Source organism: Perissodus microlepis, chromosome 13 (genome assembly GCF_051167445.1).
Source record: "Perissodus microlepis isolate ML-2025 ecotype Zambia chromosome 13, ASM5116744v1, whole genome shotgun sequence".
Taxonomy (NCBI): domain Eukaryota; kingdom Metazoa; phylum Chordata; class Actinopteri; order Cichliformes; family Cichlidae; genus Perissodus; species Perissodus microlepis.
In genome coordinates this window covers 19,955,880-19,964,976 of record NC_140473.1, presented here as the reverse complement: position 1 = coordinate 19,964,976, position 9,097 = coordinate 19,955,880, and positions in this window count along the sequence as shown.

Here is a 9,097-nt window from a genome sequence, read left to right as displayed (position 1 = left end):
TGACCTCACGAGGCAGGATATGAATCGAAAACCATAAATATAACCATTAGAGCACTGATTACAACATAATGACATACATTAAAGGTGTGGGTGAGTGTGTGCAGGGTTAAGAGCTTGATTAAAAGAGGGTGGATTGAGAATGTCATAACTTTGCACACACAGGGTGGGTGGAGACTGCAGACATTGTGGAGACAGAGGTTATATACTTGGTAGAGCATTCTCTTGTGAAACTCTATTGTGTGCCTGCTTTTATATTTTAGTTGTGTAATGTTTAACAACATTTCTGAAAACCATAGGTCTGTTTACACTGTAGTGTAGGAAGAGATGTACTTATAGGTGATATTTATGCAAGGACACAAGAGACTACAAAACACATTTAAAACAAATTTTAAACCCCGAAGTGTTGTTTTTCCTCTTTTTTATATTTTATCTGAGTTATATAGTTTTTTGTTTTTTTTTAAGTTATATTTTTCTCCTGTCTTTGTGCAGGTTAAACAGATGAGCTTTACTGAGGCCACGAGCTGGTCTCATAAGACACTGAAAGTGTTCTTTACAAGTTAGCTGGAATTTTGATTCTGGATACTGAGCCTAGTTTCATTTCTAATACCTTGGTAGTTGGAAAATACCAACATTTATATGAATATATCACTTATTTCTTAATGAAAATTAGTAGAACATTTTTATTAGTATTGTGCAAATTTTGTTTTGATCTGATACCAATTAAATACAGGGCCAGCATTACCAATACTTAAATAGACTAACCTATAAAGACTGCTTGTATGGGGGAGATCAGCATATCATATGAGATCAATCATTATCATTATCAAATATCAAATAATGATATTTGAATTGATCTGCCTGCCTTCCATTTGAATACACATTAAATATGAAAAGCACGTGTTTATACATAAACTGTGCTTTACAAATCAAAGTAAATATTCTTTTGGGATTTTTTCCAGACATCACTGCCAATAATTCATATTTACATTATAACATTTGCTGTAGAAACATTTAAAATGACACCTATACCCTAATTACATGCACTCAAGTGGTGTTAAGGACCATCTTGAGATGGTTCTCTGTGGTTATCTATATTTTGAAAGCAAACATATTGTGCATATTTAGACCACATCATTTATCTTAAAGCTTTAGTGACAGGTTAATCTGCAGATTCTTGTTATTAATATGACATAATATTAGGGTTAAGCCATTGAAGGGGCACGGGAGGTCATGAGAGAGGTGCAACAGTCAGTGTGGTCGTGGTTTGGCGCATTTCAGCCAGTGGTGCTGGGAATCTTGTCACAATTGATGGAGTCATGAACACAGAAAATACTGTCACATTTATTTGATGCAATACCATGTGGAAAACATCTGTTGGTAGTTGCTTCATTTTTTAGCACGTCAATGATCCCAAACACGCGGATGCAGTTGGAGCATATATGGGCAGAAAAGCATGCACAGTATGAGTCATGGATTGGTCTCCCCAGAGCCTGGACCACCACACTACTGAAGCAGTGTGAGATCATCTTGACAGAGAATGAAACAAAAGTCAGCCAGCATCCAAAAAAAAGCTTTGATTGTCCCTTTAAGAACTATTCCTGAAGACTTCCTAAAGAAATTACAAGAAAGCTTGTCTAAGAGATTTCAGGCTGTATTGAAGAACAAAGGAGGTCAAAGTTTTAACTTTCACGTTAGAATTGTAAAAACTGAGTTTTGGCCTCATATACTGTTTGTTCATATATACTTGCAGATGTTTCAGTATTTTTCGTTCCAATTTTCCTTGCAAAATAAAAAATTGAAATGAAGGCTGTGTCACGACTTTTGCACAGTAATGTAGATACTCTGGGATATTTTATACACAGGAATAATCAAAGTAATTTCGAGAATGCAAACAATAACATGGATAAGAAAACTGAAAATAACTGTAGTGCTACATGGAGAACAGTAAAATCTACAAGATTAGCTTTAAACTCAAGAAGCTTTGAAAACGATTTAAAAAAAAGAAGTACACACAAACAATGGCAAACAAATATATCTTCAAATTTAATGTCAGTGTTGACTCTAGTCTTAGATTTGAGTAATTTAGAACAAACTAAGACACGATAAACAGATACAGTTCCAAATGTGTGATTTTGAATAGTGAGAATGTGTACTTTTGGTTTTATTGATGTATTTTGTAATCTATAGTAACTAAAACATGAATTCAGCACTTTAATTTATATCCAGTTCTTCTAAATTATGGTTTTGGTACATTTACTGTAATAAAAGACTTCCACTGCTATTTATTGCCATTGTTAATAAAAGACATTATTACCGACTGTTTTCTGGAAAAGAATTATAGACTTTAAGCAAACTCTAAATTCTGCTAACAGTATGGAGATAAAGATTTAGCAGGCATTGCTGCTATTTTTCCCCATTGTGTGACCCTTTATCTGTTTGCGTCTTCACAGCTCTCTCCTGTGTTTGTCCACCCCTGGGAGCTGTTCGCGGTTGTGTGAACCCCAGAGACAAGCTGCTGCTCAGCGCTCAACTCAATTGATCTCCCTATTGTGTAACTGCTTCCCCACAGGCTTCTCAGTCTGTATAAATTATTATGATTCATTCCTTCAGGCATGGGAGAAAGTCATGCCTGATTCATTCTCCACCAAACTGTATGTTATTTCCACTTTCTCTCTCTCTGTTTCCCCTCATACACACTCATACTCACAGTAAGGGGTAGAAATAATATTTTTCTTGAAAACTTCTTGATCTCAGCAGATGAGAAAACATTACACTATTTTTGCCAAACTGTTTCTTCCTGAAGGTTAAGTTACCTCCAGCTTCAGGAGGTCAGCCAGACAGTCTGTTATTGAGCATGTCATCAATAAGGCGCAAAAATAATTCAATTATATAGTCTCACTTTGGTTCTCAGTCCAGTTATAATGCATTTACCTTCAGTGCTGATCAATAGGTGAGAGTCGCTATGGAAATTGAGATCTGCTGCCCTCTACTGGATTTGTCTCACATCACACCGTCATTTATATATTTTGTTGTTCCCGTTTTTCTCAGTCGCTTTGGTGCTTTTCTCACATCACTATTAACATTTGCACAGCAGTTAGAGTATTTCTCAAAACAATTGGTGCAAACTGCAAAACCTAGTGGATAACCTGCAAAAGCAGGTCACTCGCTCAAAATCGATAATCCAGTCCTCAAAAGCAAGTATTCATGTCAATGAAACTGCTAGTGTCATCAAAATGAGAAGTCTTGACACCATCTTTATGAACAAGATAGTCAAATGGCTTTGTCATATTTTCATTATTACAGTTTACAGTATTCTCTCAGTGTTTCCCAATGCAAAAAAAAGGGTCAGAACTCGACACTACCTGAAAATGCTCAAGGCAGCACTATACACTTTTTGTACAGCCATTTACAGTAAAATCTACAGTAAAGTTGGACATTCCTGTAGTTAGGGAAGTAAGGGAGTACAAGACACTGAATATGTATGTTTCATATTTTTACTGTGTAGGCTGTTTGTAATTCTACAACATTGTGTAAAAGAAAAATACCCTACAGCCACTTATTTAGAATAAACATAAGAAACACTCTTTTGGTGGAGCTGTGCACAAATGTGAACAATATAACAGTACATATTGTAACTGAATATACGTAAATCATTCTGGCACATCCAGACGTTCCTGTATGTCTTGCCACATATTTTCATCTACATCCCTTGCAATGCAGTGAGGAAAGTATCTCTTGGAGACGACATCACTGCATGACTCTGCTGTGATGCCGTCACATGCTGCATCCATGGCTGCTAGCAGGGCCATTTGCGCATGTGAATGCCGGTCATAAACCTTCCACCTCCAGGCCGAGAAAAACTCCTCTATTGGATTAAGGAACGGGAAGTAGGGAGGGAGATATTCAACCAGCATTCTGTCGTGTGCTGCAAACCAATGTCTGACCAGATGTGAGCGGTGAAAACGGACATTATCCCATGAGTTGGCCTCCACCCCTCTCATTCTCAGGGACTATGTCCCTGTAAACAGTGTCTAAAAAAGTCGGGAGATGTTGTGTATTGTATGGACCAAGAAGGGAAATATGGGTGAGAATGCCATTGTCTGGGACATCAGTGGTTGCTCTCTGTCCAATGCCATTTCTTCCACGCCTTCTGCCTTTGGCAAGATTGAAACCCGCCTCATCAACGTATATGAACGTGTGCAGTGGTTCCCTGGCTTCCAGCTCCAGTACACGCTTTAGAGAGAGGGAGAGAGAGAGAGAGAGAGAGAGAGAGAGAGAGAAATGTGTAACATAATGCATTCTGTATGTTCTGTGAATATATGTACAGAATTGCTAGTCTACTGCATAAAACGACACAAAGTAAAACAGTTTACAGTGCTGAACATTAAAGTATACATAGAAGACATGTTTTACCTGTACATACTGGTGATGGATCTCCTCCACTCTTTCACTGTACCGTTCAAATGGCACTTTGTACAATTGTTTCATGCACATTTCTTTTCTCTGGAGCACTCTGTCAATTGTTGCAATTGACGCAGATCCAATATTGCCAAATACACCGTTATCCTCTATGACAGCGCTTTGGATTTCTTTCAACTTTATTGCATTCTTTGCAATCACCATTGCACAAATGGCTTCCTCTTGCTGCGGGGTAAAAAGGGGCCCTCTTCCACCTCTGCGAGGTTGTCTTTCAATCCTTTGTGGTGCAGATTACAGTAAAAATTACAGTGATGTACACTAAACATAAGATATTATGAGATGTTGGATTACTGTCCAATACTATACATACCTGTTCTCCCTACGAAATGTTTGAATGATTGAATTCACAGTGGTTCTTCCAACATTTGGTTGCACCCTCCGACCAGCCTCATCCATTGTGAGGCCGTGATTGACAACATGGTCAACAAGTGTTGCCCTAAGTTCATTAGGAATCTGCCTGTGTATTTGGTGTCTTTTCCTTCTTCCCCTGTTTTGTCCCCACCGCATCCTCACCCCTCTTCCACGATGCTGACCTTCCATTTCTGTGTTGAGGGTTCATGGGATTGATCCATGAGTGACTGTGAGCAAGTGGCTTGTCATTGGTTACAACTAATACTTCACACACCTCCTCGTCAGTGAAAGCTGAAGTTCACCTGAGAGAAATTGTTCAATTTAGGAGACATTTCCAGGAAAAAATAATAACAAAAGGTATAAAATTTGCTTGACAGAATTTGATAACTAATTCAACAATTTTGTATGTAATGACTCAAGCAATCAAATAAAGACTATTAGTTTGATTAGGAACGACTATTCAGCATCCAAAAGTATAGTTCATTTTGACTGACATGACATAAGCAAATGATAATGTTATAAAACGGCAGAGAATTGTATGAAAGCAACTGATACATGTCCAAGAGCATTTGCAATTTGTTCAGAGGAAGGAGAAATTGCTACTATGATGTGCACAAATGACTAAATGTTGTGGAGGTTGCACTAATGGTTTTGAGAATTTTCATTCTGATCTGAGAAAAGCACCAAAGGAACTGAGAAAAACTGTAACAGCACAGTTCTCATGCAGGGTATTCAGCTTTGCATTTGAACCTTCAAATCGGCCTGGCCTCTAGTAGTGACTTTCCTAACTCATATTATTTTATGTGGTCTCAACAACGATGTGAAAAGATGAAGATGAATATATATTTGATTTTTGATTTGATTTGATTTCATTGATTAGCATTCAAATATCTCAGTGAAGACAGAACAAAGATCTACCACAAAGCAAGAAAGCATGAGACAAGGCTAATCAAAAGGTATTGGCTGAAGCATTTGCTTATTACGCCAACCCTTTTAACAAAAGATCTTTTTGCATGCAGCTCCTGTACACAGGGCTCGAAGCAAATAATAAAACAAAGCAAAAACAAAACAAACAAACAAACAAACAAACAAGAAAAAAAACTTTCCACCTTAAATAAGTAACTACATCAAAGCAAAAGAATCAAGAGTTTTTTTTGTTGTTTTTTTTTTTGCTCTTTTCATTCTTGATATATATATTTTTCTAATACTCTATTTTTAAACATATTTTTAAACAAGGAAAATGAACTTATTTACAAGGACCATTATTTTCTGGCAACTTTGAAAAGTTTGAAAAGTAAAATTCATAAACTTTACGTTTATATCTTGTTAAAAGAAAAGAAAAGCTTCTATTATAAAATGTCTTACAATTCAAACCACAGTGTCTATAATATTAATGCTGCTTGTCAGGCATGTCCTATTTTCCTCTCCTTAATTCCAGCAACACTGAGGTTATTGTACTTGGTCCTAAAAATGTTATAAATGTGATGTACTCTCGATGGCATTGCCCTGACCTCCAGTAAAACTGTGAGAAAACATTTTTGACAAGGATATATCCTTCAATGTGCACATTAAGTAAAAATGGTAAATAAACTGGTACTTACATAGTACTTTTCTACTCAGATGAAGACATTTACACTCACATTCAAACTCCGACGGTGACAATGCAGCCAACTGAGGTTTCAGTACTTTGCTCAAGCATACTCTGACATCCTAAAAGTCAGGGATCAATCCCCCAACCTTCAGACTGGTACACCTGCTCTACCACCTGAGCCACAGCTAATCCAACCATGCATTATGTTAATGCTGAAATATTGCAATCCTTTATTATCAGGCTATTCTCAAGGCTCCCTGAAAAGCTTTCAGTTGATCCAAAAAAGGCTGCAATTAGAGTACCAACAGCAATTAGAAAGACAGATCATATTTCTCCCATGCAAGCTTCTCTTCACTGGGTCCCAAAATCTTAAGTAATCAGCCCCCCTTGAGCTTATAAGTAGGGATGAATCAGGTGACCCTGAACCCTGTGTTAGTTATGCTACTTATAGGCTCAGGGTGCAGGGGGACAACCCATGATACACTGAGCACTTCTTGTCCACTCTCCTATAGTGAATGTTTGGTCCCCTTCTCGTTCCTCTCACCCCTCAACTACTTTTAGGCTCTTTAACCTTGCAATTCTAAAGCACTTTGTGTCATCTGTTGTTGTGAATTGGTGCTAAATGCATAAAACAGAATATAAAATTGAATTGAATTTAGTTTCTTTTTGATTGATGTAGCTGCTCTTTTGTCACACTGAGTTCTGTTTATTTGCTGGTATTGTGGAACTGCAGTGCACTCAAACCTCTTTTCAGACATCAACCCTTTGCTTTCGTATTCTTCATGTCATGCTCTGCACAATCAAAATTATTTTTTATTGACATCATGGCCAAACTCTTAAAAGTGCCTCAGATTGATGTAGGGATGGAAGTCTTGCATTTAAATCTGGTGCAGGGGCAGTTTTTCCACACACTCTTCCCTTCCAGTTTCTTCACTTTCGCCTTGTCAATCCAATCAGCACTTAATATGTGAAATGTTGCTGTGGGGGCTTTACCACTCTGCAAACCTCCTCTGAGTACTTTATGGAAGAATTCGTGTCAGGTTTTGCCACCTAATCTGCAGAGAAAAGCAGGAATGGGAAATGAGTCTGAGTCTGCTCAAATGTTTTTGAAAGCCTGAGGGCTGAAGGTGAATTTATTGTGTTTCAAATGACTTTACAAAATCATTATTTTTGGAGGGAAAACAGGGATATTTCATTTTTTACACGACTGAGTAAGACCGGATGAGATTATCACAGTTTGCCTTTAAGTAATCCTATCTCTTTACCATGGCTCTTCTTTCAAAATCTTATTAAATTGTCATGGCATTTAATTTCAATAACTAAATACTACTAAATCACAGCAGATACGAAACCATTTGTATGACATATGAGACCCATCAGTTATTCCCATGTTGTATGTAATTATGTAAAACAGTTCCCATGACATACCTTCCATAAAAACAAGTCTCCTGACAGGACATGTTTGCCAAACCAGAAACATTTATTACATATTTTGTGTGGAGCTTTCAGCCCTGCCCTTCTTGAATTAAAACTTTGGAATAAAGGATATGTTTATCACGAGTGATGCCTACTGCTCGTAGTATAGATCTCCTACCATCATTGTGGGATAATTGGATTCAAACAGTGGCACTCTAAAGGAAGCATAATAGTATAATAAACCAGTTCTTTGACAGTAGGGGAATAAAATCATTTGTTCAATTACAAAACCAATTTGCACTTTCCCCAAATTACTTTCTTTTGCTACCTACAACTAAGGCACTATATCCCAAGGCTGAAGAGAGCAGTGGGTATTGAACAATGTTTTATTACTGGAACTGGAAAATATCTGCTAAGAACCATATTCTCGCACATATAGAGGATGCTAGTAAATAAGATTGCAGAAAACACTCTCAACAACAACAACAAAAAATAGTGGGAACTTTAATTAAATTTGAACTCTGAGGACACATGCATGAATAATCACAAACCCATTAGTAGTAATATATGGAAGGAATTTGATTGAAGGATCAAAATGTTTGTTTTTTTAAAATCTGAACATTTTGTAAAGCTTCTCCATCACCCTTGTTTTGGAGAAACTGCCGACTCATAGGTGATCTTTTTGCATGCCTTGTGGAACAGTGCTCCAGTGGTATTGGCAGGATATAAAAGAAGAGATTGAAGAAATGTTGAATGTTATTCCTGTGGATCCTATAGTGTTTGCACTTGGAGTTCTTCCTCAGCAAAATAGTTGGGGTCTGTACTCTGTATAATAAAACTGATTGCCAAGAAAATCACAACTGTTAGTTGGAGGAACACTAATCCAGTCGACACAAAGACTGAAACAAATAGACATAATGAGGTACATGACAAATGGGTATGGATACAATTCTCTCAAAACAGTCATAATGCACTTGAATGTATAATTCCTTTAATGTGACTCTGCTCAGATATAGTCAGCTAATATATATTCAGTGTCCACTGTTCTGTACAAGGTTTAAATAAAGCAAAAATGAAGATGGCATGTGGATTAAATGGGGGTATTTATATTTATGCGGATACGATGAGACAGAACAATAAACAGGTGAAATGCTGCTAAGTGTTGCACATAATTTGTTTTGTTCTTTTGGCTGCTTGAAGCTTTGGCAGCTTTTCAAACTGAAAGAAAGATACTCACGGTGAGGCTGACAGTGTGTATAT